An 8,933-nucleotide genomic window follows, 5' to 3' on the forward strand; every position below is an offset into this window, starting at 1 on the left:
GTTTGACGCTGCTGATAAGCCATTTCCAGCCAACAATATGATGGCTTTTAAATCAACACTATGATAGGAAGCCATTCCTATCAAAGCTATTAACTAAGGTTTTTACTAAAAAAGAGGAAGAACACTAAAATGACTTAGTAAAATAAAAGGAATTATAAAACTCAATGAGAGTACATATATAGAACTAATAATGGATAATAGAGTAAGAGGCTCAAAGCTAAAAAGCCCAACTAAATAATAAAAGCCCAACTAAATTAAATTCAACTTGTAACATAATATTTTAATTATAATTCTATACTCTAACATTTTCATTGGGTTCACTTGAACTATTTCCTCAAGGTTCAAAGAAATGTAGAAAATATTTTTTGTGAGTGGGACAACTTCATGAGAGTGGTAGTCATAAACTCAATACTCAAACAACATGGGAGCATGCACTTGCAACTATAGTGAGGCAATATTTGAGCTCCATATTGTTGGTTACTGCCATCTCAACCAAAAATATGATGCATGCAGTTACTGTGCCTGTATTCTCTTCATGGATAAGGTTCTTTTTTCCATCTTTGCACCAACCAGCTCCTTGACAATTGAATACTCCAACAACTCCAGAATAATCATTCATGTTCCATATCTTTATAAGACTCTTTCCGTCTCTAGCAGGATCAACAATTAAACAATCCTTAGTGGGTCTTCCAGGAAGTTTAGCTCTTAGGATAGAACCATCCGGAAGTACAAGCTTCTTCAGAAGATTAAAATCATGGTGTACAGGCTTGTCACTGACATAAATAGGGCATCCTCCAACAGTTCTTGTAGCCGCATGATATTCAGCCATTGGATGCAAGCTATGATACATGTCTCAATCTGACTGCATAAACTCTCCAAGGAAAGTAGTATTGTATGCAACTGACGCAATGTGAATCGTGTGCGATGCAGGATCTCTTAGCCAGAAATTGTCTGATGCTCTAATAACGGCCGGACGCTTTACACTATACAATCCGTTTGTATTGTGACTCATGCAATAAATGATTCCATTATCAGGAATCCTAGAAATTGATGCCTCCAAAGCCTGATGATACTTCCTTGCGAGTTTCACTCTCCCACCCTGTCCTGCTCCAAGAGTTTCAAGAATATTCTGAACATCAACTTTGACACCATCAATACCTACAGACGCCAGTTACGAGTGAAGTTCATCGTAAAAGTGATAAACTTTCTCAGGATTCACAAGACCAAGTCCATTGATGGCCATTGTATCTAAAGCTTCATCTGGTTGATTATTGTGATGAAGCATTTTCAGAGAAAAAGGTAGAAGAAGAATGAGAGAAAACAAAGATTCTATTATGCTTCACACTCTTTACAGTCACAGCACAAGGCCTTTTATCCTTACAATATGAACAACAAGATAGGAGGGAAAATCAACCTATCACAAGCTGCCACATATACAACAATATATCATAGACTTATTTAACTAAAGAATTAAAAATTAGCCTATGATTTCAACATCCTCCCACAAGCTAAGCATGGTGAATGTTGATCATGCCAAGCTTGGAAACAAACTTGTTAAAAGTTGAAGTGGATAGAGCTTTTGTGAGAAAATCTGCAAGCTGTTCATGAGTTGAGATAGGGAGAAGCCGAAGTAATCCATTTTGCAGTTTCTCTCTAACCAAGTGACAATCAATCTCTAAATGCTTGGTTCGTTCGTGAAATACTGGATTAGATGCAAAATGCATTGCACTCAGGCTGTCACAGTAAAGAACAGGAAGTTTAGAGCATGTAACATTCAATTCCTGCAACAGGACCTTCAGCCAGAGTAGTTCACTAGTAGCAAACGACTGTGCGCGATACTCCGCTTCTGATGAAGATCTTGAGATAGTTTGTTGCTTCTTGGCACGCCACGATATGAGAGAAGTTCCAAGAAAGAAACAATATCCTGAAATAGACCTTCTAGAATCAAGGCAGCCTGCCCAATCAGCATCTGAAAATCCAAGGAGTTGAAACTCAGATTTTCTGTGAAACAAGAGGCCTCTACCAGGACTGGTTTTTAAGTATCGAATGACTCTACAAGCAGCATGATAGTGTGCCATGGTAGGATTATGAAGGAATTGACTCAACTATTGTGTGGCATATGTAATGTCGGGGCGCGTGGTGTTGAGATACAACAAACGACCAATGAGTCTTCTATAAGCTCCAATATCTTCAAATGGTTTTCCACTATCAGCATAAAGTTTGACTGAAGGATCAAGGGGGGTTGAGACTGGTTTGGATCCCAGCAGTCCAGATTCCTACAATAAATCAAGGCAATATTTTCGTTGGGATAGTGAGACTCCTTCTTTGGAGTAAGCTACTTCCAACCCAAGAAAATATTTCAGCAACCCGAGATCTTTGATGCTTAAATGCATGTCCAGAGATGCTTTAATTCTAGAGAATTCAAGCATAGACGTACCAGCCAGTATTATGTCGTCCACGTAAACAAGAATGGCTGTAAAATCAGTATCTGTGTGCAAGGTAAATAGGGAATAATCAAAAGTGGATTGAGTATACCCCAGCTGTATAAGTAAAGCTGTAAGTTTCTCATATCATTTGCGGCTAGCCTGTTTCAAACCATAGAGACTCTTCTGAAGTTTGCATACTTGATTAGGCCTGCAACCCTTGACTCCTTCAGGTATTACCATGTATACATCCTCTTGTAATTCTCCATGTAGAAAGGCGTTATTCACGTCGAGCTGATGCAAAAGCCAGTTATTGGTAGCAGCAACGGCAATTAATGTTCTCACTGTGGTGAGTTTAGCAACAGGTGAGAAGGTATCAAAAAAATCAAGTCCCTCAATTTGATTATAACCATTGGCAACGAGTCGCGCTTTGTATCTTTCTATTGTCCCATCAGCTCTGTGTTTTACCTTGAACACCCATCTATTACCAATAGGCTTAACATTTTATGGCAAATCCACTGTGATCCAGGTTCCATTATTGTCCAATGCTTCTAGTTCAGAATCCATAGCCTTCATCCAATGTTCAGATAAGCATGCTTCTTTGTAATTCTTTGGCTCACGTATGGAAGTAATATTGGATGTAAATGCACGATGAGATGCAGACATATAAGACAAAGAATCAAAATTGGAGATAGGATAAAGGACTTTGGATTTACCTGAAAATGGCCTGGCTGTTGAACCATCAGATGCACTGGTACTGCACACATAATCTGAGAGATAGGGAGGTGCATGCTTAGTTCTGGCAGATCTGGGATGTGATTCAGATTCAGTATTTTGAGGAACAATATTAGTTCTTGGATCAGTTTGATTTTGAGGGACAGTGTTAGTTTGGTTTTGAGGGACAGTATCATTTCATGTGTTAGTTTTTATATCATGAGGATAATCAGTATCATCAAGTTCCTTATCTATGTGTCCTAAAGGCTCATGAGTTTGATTTTGTGGAACTGTGAGAATTTGTTCAGGATCTATGTGAGTTGAATGTGGCATGTGTGTATCCTTAGGATCAATGTAGGGGTGGTATTCCCAAGTATAAGATTTTTCATTTGAGTATGGAAAGATATGCTCATGATGTATAACATTTCTAGATGTGAAAACTTCATGACTATTAATGTCATAGAGGACAACACCATTCATACCACTTTTGTATCCTAAGAATACACATTTTCTGCCTCTTGGTTCAAGTTTGGTTCTATGCATATGAAGAGTGGATGCATAAGCCAATGAACCAAAAACTTTAAGACTGTGCATATCAGGTACTTCATTGTACAACATAAAGTGAGGTGAAAAATTATTTAAAACTTTTGTAGGTAACTTATTAATGATGAATGTGGCATGTAAAATAGCATAAGCCCAAAATCTCTTAGGAAGCCTTGACTGAAACAGAAGAGCTCTTCCAACATTCAATAAATGTTGATGCTTCCTCTCCACTCTACCATTTTTTTGTGGAGATTCCACACAACTAGTTTGATGTATGATACCCTTAGATGCAAAAAATTCAGGCATGTTGAACTCAAGACCATTATCAGACCTAATGACTTTAACAGTAACCCCCTTTTGATTTTCAATGAGTTTAACAAAATCAATGATATGCTGTCTAGTTTCAGATTTGGATTTCATTAAAGTTATCCATGTGTACCTACTGTAGTCATCAACAGCTATTAAAAAATATGAATGCCCATGAAAAGATTTTACAGCAAGAGGACCCCAAATATCAAAATGAACCATATCATAAGGGTTATTGGCACGATTTCTGCTAACAATGTAAGGAAGTTTTCTCTGCCTAGCATAGCAACATACATCACAGACATCTTTATTATTCAAAGTAATGAAGGGAAATTCAGTGTGTAAGTACATGAGTCTATTTTGAGATAAATGGCCTAATCTAAAGTGCCATAAGGCTCTATCGGGTAAAGAAACATTGGCTGCTAAATTATAAGAAGGTGGATCTGGTGCAGGTGAATGTAAGGCTTTATCATGCAACGCACTATCTCTTAGCGCAAGGTAGTACAGTCCATCTCTTTGTTCAGCACAACCAGTCATCTTCAAGGATATCTTGTCCTGTATAGTGCATTGTGAATCATGGAATTTGACAATACAATTAGAGAAAGCACATAACTTTGAAACTGATAACAAATTTAAACAAAATTCAGGAATTAATAGGACATTGCAAACAACTAACTCAGGGGAAAATCTGATTGTGCCAGAATATTTGGCAACAAGACATGAGCCATTTGGTAGTTTAACATTGACAGGAATAATTTGTTTATAAGAATGAAACCAATGAGCAGAGCTGCATATGTGATCAGTAGCTCCTGAATCAATGATCCAAGGGCTAACATTGCTATAATGCATGAAATGATATGTGTTACCTGCTGATGAATGGCCAACGGCAACCTGATTTAAAGAAGCAGTATTTCCTGAGCTTTGAACAAGACTTGATTTTTGAAGCAGCTCCATTAGAACAGTGAATTGACCTTGAGTCATGGGGGATTTGTCATCTCTTGTATCAGCACTATTAGATGCGGAACCATCATCATTTCCATCGGAAGCAACATTATTGGCAATAGATTGAAACTGCTTCTGCATATAGGGTGGAACTCCATGTTTCTTGAAGCACTTTTCAACTGTATGATTGGTTTTGCCACAAAATGTGCAAACCCTAGCTCCATGTTTAAAACCACTTTGCCTTCCACCTACTTTCTTTGAATCAGCAGCATTTATCAGAGATTGTGATTCATCAGTAGTTGTATGAATTTGGATTTGGCGCTCATGTTGGATTACCATAGAGAAGATCTTATTGATAGATGGTAAGGGATCCATCAACAATATTTGGGATTTTACAACACCAAAATGATCATTTAAACCAGTCAAAAAACGTATGATTTGCAGAACTTGATGGTTCGATCTCGCACTACGCATAGCTTCACAAGAACACTTGATACGACATATACACATTGGTAAAGGCAAATAAAGATCCAGTTCTTCCCAAAGGATCTTGAGATCAGAAAAAAATTCAGTTACCGATTTAGTTTCTTGATTGAGATTGTAGATTTCTTATTACAGCTCAGAAATTCTGATGAGATTGCCTTGAGAAAATATTTCTTTCAGATCGTTCCATACATCAAGAGCATTCTCCATAAACACAATTGATTGAGCAATTGAATCCGAAACAGAATTCATAATCCAAGAATGGACGAGCATGTTGCATCGATTCCAAGCGCGAACAGAGGGATCGAAAGTGGCATCAGGAACTGGGAGTGATCCGTCAATGAATTCAATCTTCATTTTTCCACCAAGAGCCCTCTTCATGGATCGAACCCAGGAGTGGTAGTTGGAATCAGTGAGCTTGGGAAGAACGGTGACGGAGCCAGGACCGTCGCTGGGATGTACAAAGTAAGGTGAAGAATGATCCAAAGCAGAATCAAGGGTGGGGTACGCGGAGGCGCCATGAATGAAAGAGAAAGAAAAGGTTAACGAAGATTAACAGCGGAATAGAGGAAATTGGATCGAAATGGCGAGTGATACCATATTATGATGAAGCATTTTTCAGAGAAAAAGGTAGAAGAAGAATGAGAGAAAACAAAGATTTTGTTATGCTTCACACTCTTTACAGTCACAGCACAAGGCCTTTTATCCTTACAATATGAACAACAAGATAGGAGGTAAAATCAACCTATCACAAGCTGCCACATATACAGCAATATATCATAGACTTATTTAACTAAAGAATTAAAAATTAGCCTATGATTTCAACATTGATTGGATTTGACTCCGGGAGACGAGATAGGGAATGTGATCTTCGACTCATAATGTTCCATGCCACTAATACCAGGTTTAACATCTCCCCAATATCCCGTTATCGCATGCCACACGTAAACTTGCTTTACGGCATGATCCTTTTTTTTCTCATTGGTAATATGATGAAGTCCCATTGCAGGATCCTCTATCCGTTGATCTTTCTTAACGTCTTTCTGGAATTTGTGATTCTCTTTGATATGAGTTAACCGATTTGCAAAGTTTGCTGCAGAATCCGTTTTCCATTCATCACCATTGGGATCCATGCTAACAGATTGCCATCCATCATAAATTATCACAAATTTAGCAGGAATTCCACCATCCTCAAAACTGCGTAATCCTTTTTTCACATTCTCTGAAGTTTCATTAGTATAGAAAGCATCCCATGTACACCAACCAAACCAATTCAATATATCTGGCATCTTCTTTCTCTCGCGATGAGAAAATGTCTTCAAGTGTTTCACAACAGTCCACTTGAGCAGCCAAAAACATTACTTGCCCAGAATGCATGTCATTGGATTTATGAAAACCCTCTGAGCCAACTTGCTAATTTCAGGATTAAATCCAGGCATAAGCTGATCTAAAGCTTCAACAAAGGTAACCTCAGTTCCAAAGGCGGGCTGTATATACATCACTGAATTCAGGGCCAATATAACCACTTCCAACAATTGCTATCCAATCAGGAACTGTCTCCAATTTGAGTGCATGGTCACTAGTGATTACAGTATTCCCATGCAGGCCCGGCCCTTTCTAGGTGCAGGCAGTGTTGTAGCACTGGGCCATTACAATCCTGGGGCCCCAAATTAAAATATTATTATTATTAAATAAGTAAAAAACATTAAAACTAGGAAAAGGAAAACTAAACATCTTCCTCCCTCTTTCTCTTTTCTCTGGCTTACCAGATCCATCATAATTGGTAAGTTATAAAAAAACAAGTTCAATCTTCTTCCTCTTTCTCTCATTAGAGTTATTATATGTTTTGTTCTGTCAAAAATGATAACGAAAAGCTGCACCACCGACCACCACCATTTTACGACACGTCAAGGGAGATCCAGTAAAACGAAAGCGGCGACGAATTGTTTTATTTCTCCTCTATCAAGCATGTTCTTTTTCTTCTTTTTCAATCATTGTTTTCCCTTTTTACTTAATTTTTATTTACTGCAACAGAATAGAATTAAAGAAACCTCACGAAAGCTTCTAAAAAATCAAATTTTTATTGGGTTGTGTCACATTCTCAATTTTTGATTGATTCTAAAATTGTTTTCTTAAGCTTAATTTCTCATAGTTTTTATATATAGTTTTTTTTTAATTTTAATTACATGTATATTTGATCTTCTTCTTCGTAACTCTTTATATTTGGTGTCTTTTATTTTCTTGCCGGTATAGTTACTTGTTTTTATTTTCATTGCTGGTATAGTTACTTGTGGTAGTGCTATCTGATTGTGTGGAAAATATCTTTCATCAACTTCTAAAACTAATGTTTCTCACTTCCTTGAATTTACTTTGCAGCATAGCATTTGAGAGAACAAATTTTAAACAATACTTTAAATTTTTTGGTATTTTATTTGATTAATATATATTTTTATTTTTTTGTGTATTTTTAAATTATTAAAATTATATTTTTTAAAAATTTAGGCCCATTTTTAAAATTAAAACAGGCCCCCCGGATTGATTGGGCCGGCCCTGTTCCCATGGATTTCAATTCCTTTAGGTGCAAAAGGAAAGGAACCAGTGGCAATGATGATGTCTTTGGCAGTTACTGCATTGTTAGAAGAGCCAACTTTCACCTTTTGAGGACCCAAAATAGTTCCAAAACCCAACGGTATATCCACTCCAAGTGCTTCCATTGAGCAGGTCAAGTTACTGCGAATTTTCGAAGCAAGATTATTAGCATAGTCAACAACTGCTTGTCTATCATACCCAGCATTAGAAACCTGCAAACCAAGTGATTTCAAGTGATGATCATTCCTCAACTCTCGCATACGACCACTTAAAAGAGCTTTAGAAGGAACACAACCTCTGTTCACGCATGTACCTCCCACCACATCTCCCTCAACAATTGTTGTTTTCAAACCCTTGACATTGGAATGACCATGTGTATCTTCATTAAGAATTCCCAGAGTAGCCACTACAACATTGAACTCAAGATGAGTGATATTTTTTTAGCGGCAATTATAGAGCAACTCTGATCCGGCGGTTCTGGTGGGGATAACGCTACCCATGGCAGATTTGAAAGCGGACACATTTTGTATAGAATTCCCTATTTCTCCCTTGTTGATGTTCAATGTATTACATGAATGATATTGTTGCTATAATTCCACGGCGAATTAACAAAACTACTATACCCAATTCCTTAAAGCTCACTAATCTCTACTAGTAGTTTCCTATCCTTAGTCAATCGGCTAAGCGAGATTAGGCGATGCAATAACACGTTAATTCATTAGCCACTACTTGAGGTCTCCAATCCCTATTCAACCGGAATAAGTACAACAATTGCTCTATGTCCAACAAATAGACTAATGGTCAGTATTTCCTATGTGTCCAAAATCAAATTAAAAGATTATCTCACATAAAAAGCATTACGAACAAGAAGCAATTGAATAGAATTATAACTCAAATTATTCATGCAATAACAAATCAAACATATCTCCCAAC

General features: G+C 37.3%; 1 pseudogene; it reads right to left on the bottom strand.

The window, feature by feature from the left end:
* Window positions 1-412: 412 nt before the first annotated feature.
* Window positions 413-8,500, bottom strand: LOC131651977 (probable galactinol--sucrose galactosyltransferase 1; annotated as a pseudogene).
* Between the last annotated feature and the right edge of the window lie 433 nt (window positions 8,501-8,933).

Source organism: Vicia villosa, linkage group LG1, assembly GCF_029867415.1.
Source record: "Vicia villosa cultivar HV-30 ecotype Madison, WI linkage group LG1, Vvil1.0, whole genome shotgun sequence".
In the NCBI taxonomy this organism is placed as follows: domain Eukaryota; kingdom Viridiplantae; phylum Streptophyta; class Magnoliopsida; order Fabales; family Fabaceae; genus Vicia; species Vicia villosa.